We start from the raw sequence: 10699 nt of genomic DNA on the forward strand, positions 1-10699 counted from the left end.
ATAAGATGTAGGGTTTAAGCTATGGGTAAGGCTCTTGATAGGGGTTTTAGCCAAATTTTGTGGTAGAAATCCGGTTTGTAAATAACCCGGATCATTAGTCCTCCCCTTAGGCTAGTGGCATTCATGCCTCTAGCTTACTACGAATGGTCCAATAGAGCAGGGAGGACTGCACCCCCTCATTGGTGGCTCTTTGTCAAATGACTTCTCCAAAGTGCCCCTAATTCTTTTAAAATAAGGCTTGAGTCACCATCCATTTATCCTTATCTTGTGAATCATCCCATCCATGGCACCTAGCTTATAGCTGCCATTTGGATATCTCCTTATGACCATGAATGGCCCTTCCCAATTGAACACAAGTATAGCATCCTTTCTGTTATCAAAGTGGTTATCATAGCGTAGCACAAGTGATCCTTACCTTATGTGTTTGCTAGCCAGCTTCTTATTAAATGTCTTCCTCCTCTCTTCATCCTGCATGGAATAGTATTGCACTGCTACTTCTCTGTCTAACTCCAATCTCTCTAAATCCAAGATCCTTTCCTCTAACTTCCTATCTTGATTTTTCTCTCAACCAGCTACTAAAACATGTAAGCTAGCGAGTTCCACCTCTATACAAAGCAAAGCCTCTTGGCCATAAACGAGGTGAAATGGAGTATAGCCAAGTGAGGTGCTAAATTAAGTCTTGTAGGCCCAAAGAGCTACACTCAATTTTTTATCCCAATGCTTGGATGCATGTGTACTTGCTTGGTAATCATCTTATAAATCAAACCATTCTCCTTTTCGACCAAACCATTACATTGTGGGTAATAGGGAGTAGAATGCATGTGCTTGATTTTTAGCCTTTCCATTACATTGTGGGTAATAGGGATAATTTCTAAAGGTGTACCAAACCTGCAACAAATATTTTCAAACACAAATTTTTCCACTTCTTCGGCTGTGATCCTACTAGTTGCTCAAGCCTCAGTCCACCTCATAATGTAGTCCACACCCATTATGATGTGTTCCTTGCCAGACTGAGTTCATGAAAGTGGCCCTATTGCATCAATCCCCCATTTCTCAAATGGGCCATATGTAGTTATGGGATTTTATTCATCATGCACTAGCTTCCTTCATCCAGCCTTTTAGCAAGCATCACAAGTGCGGCACCAATGTTGCACATCTCGATGCAGATTAGGCCATAGAAAACTAGCTTGGAAAATATTTTTGTTGGTTATTTCTTGAGCAAAATGTCGGCCACAAACCCCCTCATGGTAGCTCTTAATCACATCCATAATCTCCTTTGTTGTTGGCACCCTTCTAAGCATTGCATCCTTTCCTTTGCAATGCAACACATCATTTATCAAGCGGTATTTAGTAGCCTTAGTAGCCAACCACCTTTTCTCACTCTTACTCATATGTGTAGGTGCCTCACCATGATCAAGAAAATAAAGCACATCTTGTAGTTGAAACTTACCCTAAAACAAGGGGAGCTTTATTGCAATGATGCCCACCATTACCTCTTTCAATTTTTCAACTGCTAGAGCATCTTTGTCTCCATCTGTGCGCCTTGGCACAAAATAGATTTGGGATTTTTGTAGCTTTCTCATGAGAGTTTTAGCTTCTCTCATTTTCATGGTTAAGTTATCATTTTTACAAGCCTAGATTCCTTTCATTTGCTTAACAATTAGCATAGAATCCCCAAAAACATTAAGTTGAGTGACACCATATGAGAGACACCACCTCAAACCTAGAAGCAAGGCTTGATATTCTACCTCATTGTTAGAATGGAAATCCTACGATGATACCTTTTCCATAAAGTTTGTCACCTTTGGGACTGAACACCACTATTCCTGATGTCGCTCTGTCTTTAATACACTTGTAGGCCTCGTTAAAGTAGAGGGCATGGGCATTCCCCACTCGTGGTGGGTCCTCAAGAGGAGGTGTCTCCTCTTTTACCTTTCCCTTCTCTTTTTCCTTCTTTTAATGGCATGTATGCGTCAACAAATTAGCTAGGCAAGCCCAAGTAGAGTCCTCCACCTTGAAGGTGTAGTCAAACTCTTGGAGTTGTATCACCCACTTAGCGATTCTGGCTGAAACATCCATGTGCTATAAGGCATAGGGAAAATTCTCTTCTATCATGATCATTGTGAATGGCCTAGGGAGAAGATAAGGACGAAACTTTGTTACAGCAAACATTAGAGACAAAACCATCACCTCCACCATCTTGTACCCTCATTCAGATGCCATCATTACTTTGCTAGAAAAGTAAACCGGCCTCATCAAGACAGTTTTAGCATCCTTTTGTATTAGTGTTGTCCCTAGAGCGTCTTTCCCAAAACTCAGGTTGACAAAAAACTCTTATCCCAAAAAGGCTGTAAAATTATGGGAAGGGTGCTGAGAGCCTTCTTTACTTCATGAAATCACCTTTTGCTTTCGTCACTCCACAGGATCTCCTCAGAGTGGGTCAACTATTGTAGTGGAAATACTAATTGGGAGAGGAGATAAATGAACCACCCCATATATCACACCTTCTGAATGAAAGAGGTTAGTTGCTTCACAAAATATGGTGATGGCACCGCCAATAGGGCCTTAATTTTCTTTGGATTCGCTTCAATGCCCCTCTCACTTAGGACATGCCCTAACAAAGTTACACTGCTTTCGCCAATACAACACTGTAACGTGTCCACATGTTCCCTTTCAGGACATGTCTTAGCAACCCATCAGAAAGAGGGTCCAGAAAGCTCCGCCCGGCACTCCCATGGAATGTTACGGGGTTTGCGATCTAGGTCTTTCCGAGTCTGCCACGTAGCAAAAGTATTTCGCCCATTCCCACTTAGGACCGACCTGAATCAAGGTTTTCCTAGTGGTCAAACTCCTAGAACAGCAGCTAGCGTCGCACCCAGGCGAACTAATTTATGCAGAAAAATGTTAGGGTCGAAGCAGATTCATGCTACACTTGGTTCAAGGAGAATGGGAAATGAGAGGGATGCAAATCTCGACCTCTCTACCCATAAGGTATAGTCCCATTCCGTTCCCCTAAAATAGCATAAATCGGGATTCTAGAACCTAAACTCTAGGTCAGCGCTCTTGCTGTTCATTTCCTTCGAGAAGAGCTCCTTGCCATCCATCTCATTTGAGAAAAGTTCTCGGCCAACCGGGACCACCCATCCGTAGGATGGACCCATCGCCACATCCGCCGCACTTTCCTCAAGGTTGTTTTAGTTGTCTAATTACCTACCACACTTAGTTGGACATGCATAAAGCATCTTCCTTAATTAGCTAGTTTCAATGGCATACGAGAAGGAAAGACTGTTTTATCATTCATTAGCCAATTTGATGACTATTTCCATGAGGAAACTTATCCCGAAAAAGATAAAATCAAGTGTGTTACTGATCTGATAGACAGAGCATCACTATGGTGGACTGTAGTACGCAAGAGCATAGAATGTCCTACTACTTGGGAAGATTTCAAGAAGAAGTTCATGCAGAATTTCCTTCAACCGCAATTTCATGAGAAGGCTATCAAGCAATGGGATTTACTTCAACAACAGGATCGTGAGCCTATTCCACAGTATACAGAGCGTTTTTGGAATGCACTCCTACAGCTACGCATGCTTGAAGACGTACCAGAGACGACATATAAGTGGAAGTATATGTCTCGACTTCTTGGACATTACTACGCTGAAGTGAACATGTTCAAGCCTGCTACCCTTGAAGACGCCATCTCACTAGCTCACGACACTGAAGATAAGTTACGCGGAAGAGATAGACGACCACAGCAATTCCAAGCCAACGGTAATTATGGATCTAAACAATTCAATTCCAATTTTAGAAGGTTTAATCCAGGTCATTTCTCATCACCATCTTTCCGCAAGAATTGGCCTAAACCCCCTGCATTACCATCCACTGTTAATCCAAATCCTAAGCCTATTCCACAAGCAAATCCAAATGTACCCAGATTTCCAGCTATTGCAAATAATGTAACTAAAGCCAAGCCAATAGTATGCTATGAATGTCACCAGCCAGGGCATCTCGCAGCAAATTGTCATTCAAAGAAGCCACCAGCACATATCAACTATCTTGGAGCCATGGACGAAGACGAGCATGAGGATATGCCGGATTTCACTGAAGATGAGGATGATCCTACTACTACTTCCGACACTTTACCAGGTATGCCTACCCCACATTCATTATTGACTATGAAATGTATGGTGCATGGAAAGGAAAGAATTATTTTGCATGATGACGGTAGTACTCATGACTTTATTTCAGCAAAATTGGTAAAGGAATTAAAATTTCATACTGTACCTACGCATTATCGCATAAAAGCTGCATTTTTAGGCACTAGGTACAATGGCACACAAGAAGTTCAAGATTTAGAAATTCAAATTGGTGCATACATTGAAAGAAAAAAATTTCTTAGTTGTCCCATTACAGTCAAGCGACATTATTTTAGGAATGCCTTGGAGACACCAGCATAATCCAAATATAGATTATTCCACGCACACAATGAATATCAATTTTTAAGGAAAATCTATTACATTATATGGTATGCATGCATCTCATATTTTTCCACTGCTTTCGCGTACTCAAGAAAAACGTGCACTACGCAAGAATACTAAATCATATCTCATTTGGGTGAATGAATTGCACGCAAAGGAAAATCATATGCACCCTAGGCATAAGAAATTTCTTGTATATTTTAAGGACTGTTTTGTAGAAGACCTACCACCAGGTTTACCACCATCACGACCAAAAGACCATAAGATTGATTTAATTCCTGGCACATAACCACCTTACAAAGCACCATATAGGCACAATCAAATAGAGCAAAAAGAAATCCAGAGTCAAATTGAAGAATTACTAAATAGAGGCTTAATTCGACCTAGCAGTTCTCCATTCGGTGCACCTGTACTCTTAGTCAAGAAAAAGAATAATACCTATCGTATGTGTATTGACTACCGAGCATTAAATAAGATCACTGTAAACAATAGGTATCCTATACCTAGAGTTGATGACCTTATGGACAAATTGCAAGGATCTTCTATATTTAGTAAAATTGACCTTAAGTCTGGATATCATCAGGTGAGGCTAGATAGAACTGACATATTTAAGACTGCATTCAGGACACAGTTTGGTCATTACGAATTCTTAGTCATGCCGTTCGGATTGACTAATGCACCTGCTACTTTCAGTAGAATGATGAACCGTATCTTTTTGAAATATCAGTATTGTGTGATTGTTTTCTTTGATGATATTTTGGTGTTCAGTCAAAGTGAAAAAGAGCATTATGAGCATTTATCATTAGTTTTTCAATTACTGAAAGAAAATCAATTGTTTGCAAATCCTGAAAAGAGTGAATTCTTTAAGACAGAAATTGAGTATTTAGGTCATATTGTATCAAAAGAAGGAATTAAAGTTGATCCTAAGAAAATTGATGCAATATTGCATTGGCCTGTTCCTAAAAATGTACATGAATTACGCTCATTCCTTGGTCTTGCTAGTTTCTATAGGAAGTTTGTACGTAATTTTTCATTACTTGCTTTACCATTAACCAAACTTCTTAAGAAAGGAATTGTTTATCAATGGACTGAAACTCAGCAGAAATCCTTTGACTTACTGAAACGTGCATTAACTAATGTCCCTATTCTACAATTGCCTAACTTTAATAGACCATTCTTTCTAGTTGTGATCGATGCTAGCGGATCAGGAACAGGAGCCGTACTAATGCAAGACAACCATCCAATAGCATATTCTAGTTCTAAGTTGAAACCCTCTGAGATTAAATATTCCACTTATGACAAAGAACTATTAGCAGTTGTACAAGCATTAAAACAGTGGAAGCACTATCTAATGGGTTCAGAATTCATGATAAAGACCGACCAGCAAAGCATTAGACATCTACTTAGCCAACCCCAAATTTTCGACCGTCATATCAAATGGGCTTCCTTCATTCAAAGTTTTCATCCTATCATTCAATACCAACCTGGAAAAGAAAATGTAGTTGCTGATGCATTGAGTAGAAGACCTGCACTTCATAATATTTCTATCATATCTTTTGATTCTTTGATTGCTATGAAAGATACATATCACCAGGATATTACTTTTCATTCTGATTGGCAAAAATTAGTTCAAAATAATTTCATTCATGTTGATTCATTGTCATATAATGATGGATTTATGTTATTTGAAAAGAGACTGTGTGTTACTATTCCATTCCGATCTTTTATTCTGAATGAAATTCATTGTCCCCCATATCAAGGTCATAGAGGTATCATATCTACATTACGCATGTTAACTGAAGATTTTTATTGGCCGCATATGGATGCAGATGTATCTAATTTCGTTTCTGAATGTTTGATTTGTCAAAGAATAAAGAGACATCATGGTAAACAGTATGGATTACTAATGCCTTTGTCTATTCCATCTAAACCTTGGGAACATATTTTTATGAATTTCATTACTGGTTTACCAAATACTAAATATAACCATGACATGATTTGGACAATTGTAGATAGGTTTAGTAAGCAAGCATATTTCATTGCATGTAAGAAAACTTTAACAGCATCACAAGCAGCACAGCTATTTTTGAAAACTGTTTTTACTAACCATGGATTGCCAAAAGTGATTATTTCAGATCGAGATTCTAGATTCTGTAACAATTTTTGGATTACACTGTTTGCAAATCTAGGCACAAAGATTGATTTCTCATCTGCATTTCATCCAGAAACAAATGGACAAACAGAAGCCACAAATAGCACCATATTAGATCTTTTACGTGCATATACTATCTCCAAACCTCAGACATGGGATACTCATTTACATTTATTACAGTTTGCATACAACAATACACCGCACACATCTACAAAGAAAGCACCTTTTGAAGTCATTTATGGATATAGATTATCTACACCTGTTGCATCTTTGTCTAATAGAATTCAGAGTGCTGATGATATTGCTACTATGCATAACAATATTTTTGATGAGGTTAAGGATATGATTGCTAAAGCCCAACAATCATATACCAAACAAGCCAACAAGAAAAGACAAGCCATGAATTTCAAAGTTGATGATTATGTTTGGCTTAGAATAGAAAAGCGTAGATTGCAAAGTGTAGATAGACATCTAGTTGTCAAATTAGCTCCTAGATTTTATGGACCATTTAGAATCATTCATAAGATTAATGATAATCCATTTAAGTTAGAATTGCCATCTCATTGGAAAATTCATAACACATTTCACATTAGTTTATTGAGACCATTTAGAGGCCAATTACCTATCCACCCTGTTTATGAAAACCCACCTTTATTAGAGGAAGAGACTGAAATACTTGAACCATAAGCCATCATAGACACTGACTACATGACCACTAGAACTGGCCGAAGGTATTCTAGATATATAGTAAAATTTAAGAACCATCCTGTAGAGGAAGCACAATGGATGCATGCTAGAGACTTAAATGCTTTTCCCACTCTGTTAGCTCCACATTGAGCTAATAGCAATTGAGGTCAATTGCTATCCCACCCCGGGGGTATGATGCCAGGAGGCATATGCCACGGTGGATTCCGTGAGGTTTTACGGTGGATTCTGTAAACTTAGATGACCGGGGCTCATACACAAAGAGGATTCTTTGTGCGAGAAGTTGATGGGGACGCATGTCCTTTTCGGGTGTTTCATTAATCTAGTGTGTACATGGGTGATTCCATAGCGGGTGATTTCGCAAGATGCATATTAAATTAATAAACGTTTATGAGTTTAGAGTGTGCACTCGTAATAAATTAAGGTTAGGATTTATTTCTAACCAGTTGATTTATTTATGTAGCTGAAGACTGCTAGGTATTCACTTTTGTCGGTTTAATTGTATTATTTTACTAACGATTGTGAATGCTTTAGTTGATGTGTAGAGATAGCAGCAGTGGCAGAGGAAAGCATTGGAGTCTAGCGAGTATTCAACCTTTGGACTATATTTTGATAGGCGCCACGCCTATATTTTGTTATGTCTATTGAGACATTGATTATTGATTATTATTTTGTATGCGCCTATGCGCACGGATATGTTATTTCTATTTGGACATTGAGATTGGGCGTGCCAGACTCTATGGGCACCGTCCATTAGCTTTATTTCCTATTTTTGTAGAAAGCAAACTCAAAAGCTAAAAGCTTGTCATATTTTTGTAAATTGGGCTATTATTGAGCATGAAGATTGAAATATACATAAAATACATGCTTTGTGAAGCGCTCACACAAGGCATGGGGGAGATTGAATCCAATTTGTCTCTTGGCTCTTGTCGTGCATGCTTTTACATTGTTTTTTTGTGCAAAAAGGTAGAGTCATTGTTCTTGGGGACCTTCCGGGATTCACTACGCGAGCATTCTGCGTCCGATCTGCACACCAACTAAATATATAGCTTCATCTTTAGCGGCTTGAGAGTTGGTATGGCTTTGATATGTTCTATCAGATATTGGCCATCCTCCTCTCTCTAGCACACCACTTCGATGTGATAACCAAAGTGCTATTGGTCTTGCTAAAGACTATATTCAACAAACCAAGTCTAATTAGATTATGTTCATGGGTTATGATATGTATTTTTGTATGAGTTGAGCTATTGTGTGAGTGTGTCTTTGGATTTAACCCTCATTTGGATGTATTTGGTTACGAGCTATGATGAGCTGATGTCTTCCATGTATGACAGGATGCTGAAATAATTTGATTGGATTCGCCTCTATCAATTCTCTTCTACATCTCCTATTATTTATTTAATTCCCTTCTCTTTTGTCTAATCCTCTCCTTGAATCTCCCTTCACCCTTTTGTCTCTTACTTACGTGGTAGACTTTTGACCCCAAACACTTCAACAGTGGGGTAAACCCAATGTGAAAGTCAGCACGTGTGTAAAGATGGGGTATTCTACAGATTCAAGTGGTGGTGATGCTTTACAATAGATGATTGATTTGTTGCAGCAACAATAACAACAGTTGTTGTTACAACAGTAGATGGAAACTTGGCAAGAAGCAAAAAGAATTGATTCCTCAGTTGTGAATGCATTGCACGCAGTGGGATAGGAATTAAAGCAATTTGAGGGTAAAAATAATTCCACTATCATCTGGATGAATGAAGAAAAGATGTTTCATGGGATACTGCAGTATGCATGGATTTGGTATTTTTCTTGTTTGGCCATGCATGCATTGCTACATAGAAGAGATGCTGATTGGGCGGCTTTTAAGAAATCTTTGAGAGAAGAGTTTTTCTTGGATGATGCAGGATTGGTAACTAAAAAGACCTTTATAGATTGGATTGAAAAGCCCAATAAAGTGTTGACTCCTACAACTTTGATCCGTGAATTCGAAATTCGATATGTGCAGTTGGATGCCGATGAGAAGCAATCATTGTAGAGCTAGTAAATTGATTTGTTTTTGAAGGATGCAGATTTTATCTTGTAGGAGAAGATGACCAATCCTTTAAAAGATACATCTTTTGGAATGGGACTGAAATCAGATTGGGCTAATGTAATTGAGGTAGTGCATATGTTGGTAATGAGAGAACGGATGAAATTAAGGCACTACAGTTTCCAATGCTCAGAAGGGGGACTAAAATTATAGCCAAGGCGCGTGTGGCTATGGCAAAACAATCGGTTATACCTATGGGTCCGGATCTTAAAGGTGATGCTGTGGATAAATTAATCAAGAACATGCTCGGAATTTGATAGAAATCAATGCAAAGGTAAAAGAATTGGATGTTAAGGTAGAAGAGAAGGGACGAGCAACAGCCCAAAGGCTATATAAAGAAGGATACAAGAGGAGATGCATTTGGTGCAAGAGTTTACAATATGAAAAGCATGACTGTATAGCCTATTGTGAAGCAGAAGTGAAAGAGTTAGTCTTTTGGAAATATGGAAAAGTACATTTAATAGAAACCGGTCTTCCAATAGAGCCAAATTTTAAAAATGGTGAAATGCAGAAGAGGTTGGAAGATATGGCTGCAAGAACATCATTTGTATCCATAGATGCAACCATGTATGGTTTGAAAATTGAAAGGGCTGATAAAGCTCGTAAAGGATGCATGAATGAAGCAAAATCTTGCGTTTGGATGCAAGTATTAGATTGCTTGGAAAAGGACAAAACAACAAAGGCTAAATTCATTGATGCAAGTTGGTATATATAAGGGAGAATAGGATGGAGTGCACCAGTGGATTCATTTTCCTTGGATCAAGACTAGAAATATAACCCTTGGATGATGGTTCATCATATGCTTGAGTACAGAGCAAAGATAATACAAAGGCTGTACAATTTCTCACTGTTTGTGTGAATCATCCTCACAATCGAGATAGGCTACGGGATAATCCTATGCCACCTAATGCACAAGAGTTTAAGGGTTTTTAGACAGCACTGTTGTAAGTGGAGGCTATGGTAGTACCTTTAGGAAGATAAATATGCCTCCAAGAAAGGGGGAAATTGTGATTGTGTCTAGAATACAAGAATGGATAACATGTAGTATTGGCAGCTTTGAGAATATTTCAGCCATGTGTAGGGTTGAAAAGAAATATGTTGGATGGGTTGAAAAAGAGATGAATACATATGGTTTGATGGCTACAAATGAAGGCATTTCAAGGTTTTTTCTAGGGTTGGTTGATGTTGATACTGTTGCTGAAATTTCTGCAGCAATAAATGTTGAAAACAAGATTGAAAAAGAGGTTATTTATGTTGATACTTTAGAGATATATGAAG

The sequence above is a fragment of the Lygodium microphyllum genome, chromosome 4 (assembly GCF_053477565.2).
Source record: "Lygodium microphyllum isolate KBCC chromosome 4, Lygodium_microphyllum_v1.1.10, whole genome shotgun sequence".
In the NCBI taxonomy this organism is placed as follows: Eukaryota; Viridiplantae; Streptophyta; class Polypodiopsida; order Schizaeales; family Lygodiaceae; genus Lygodium; species Lygodium microphyllum.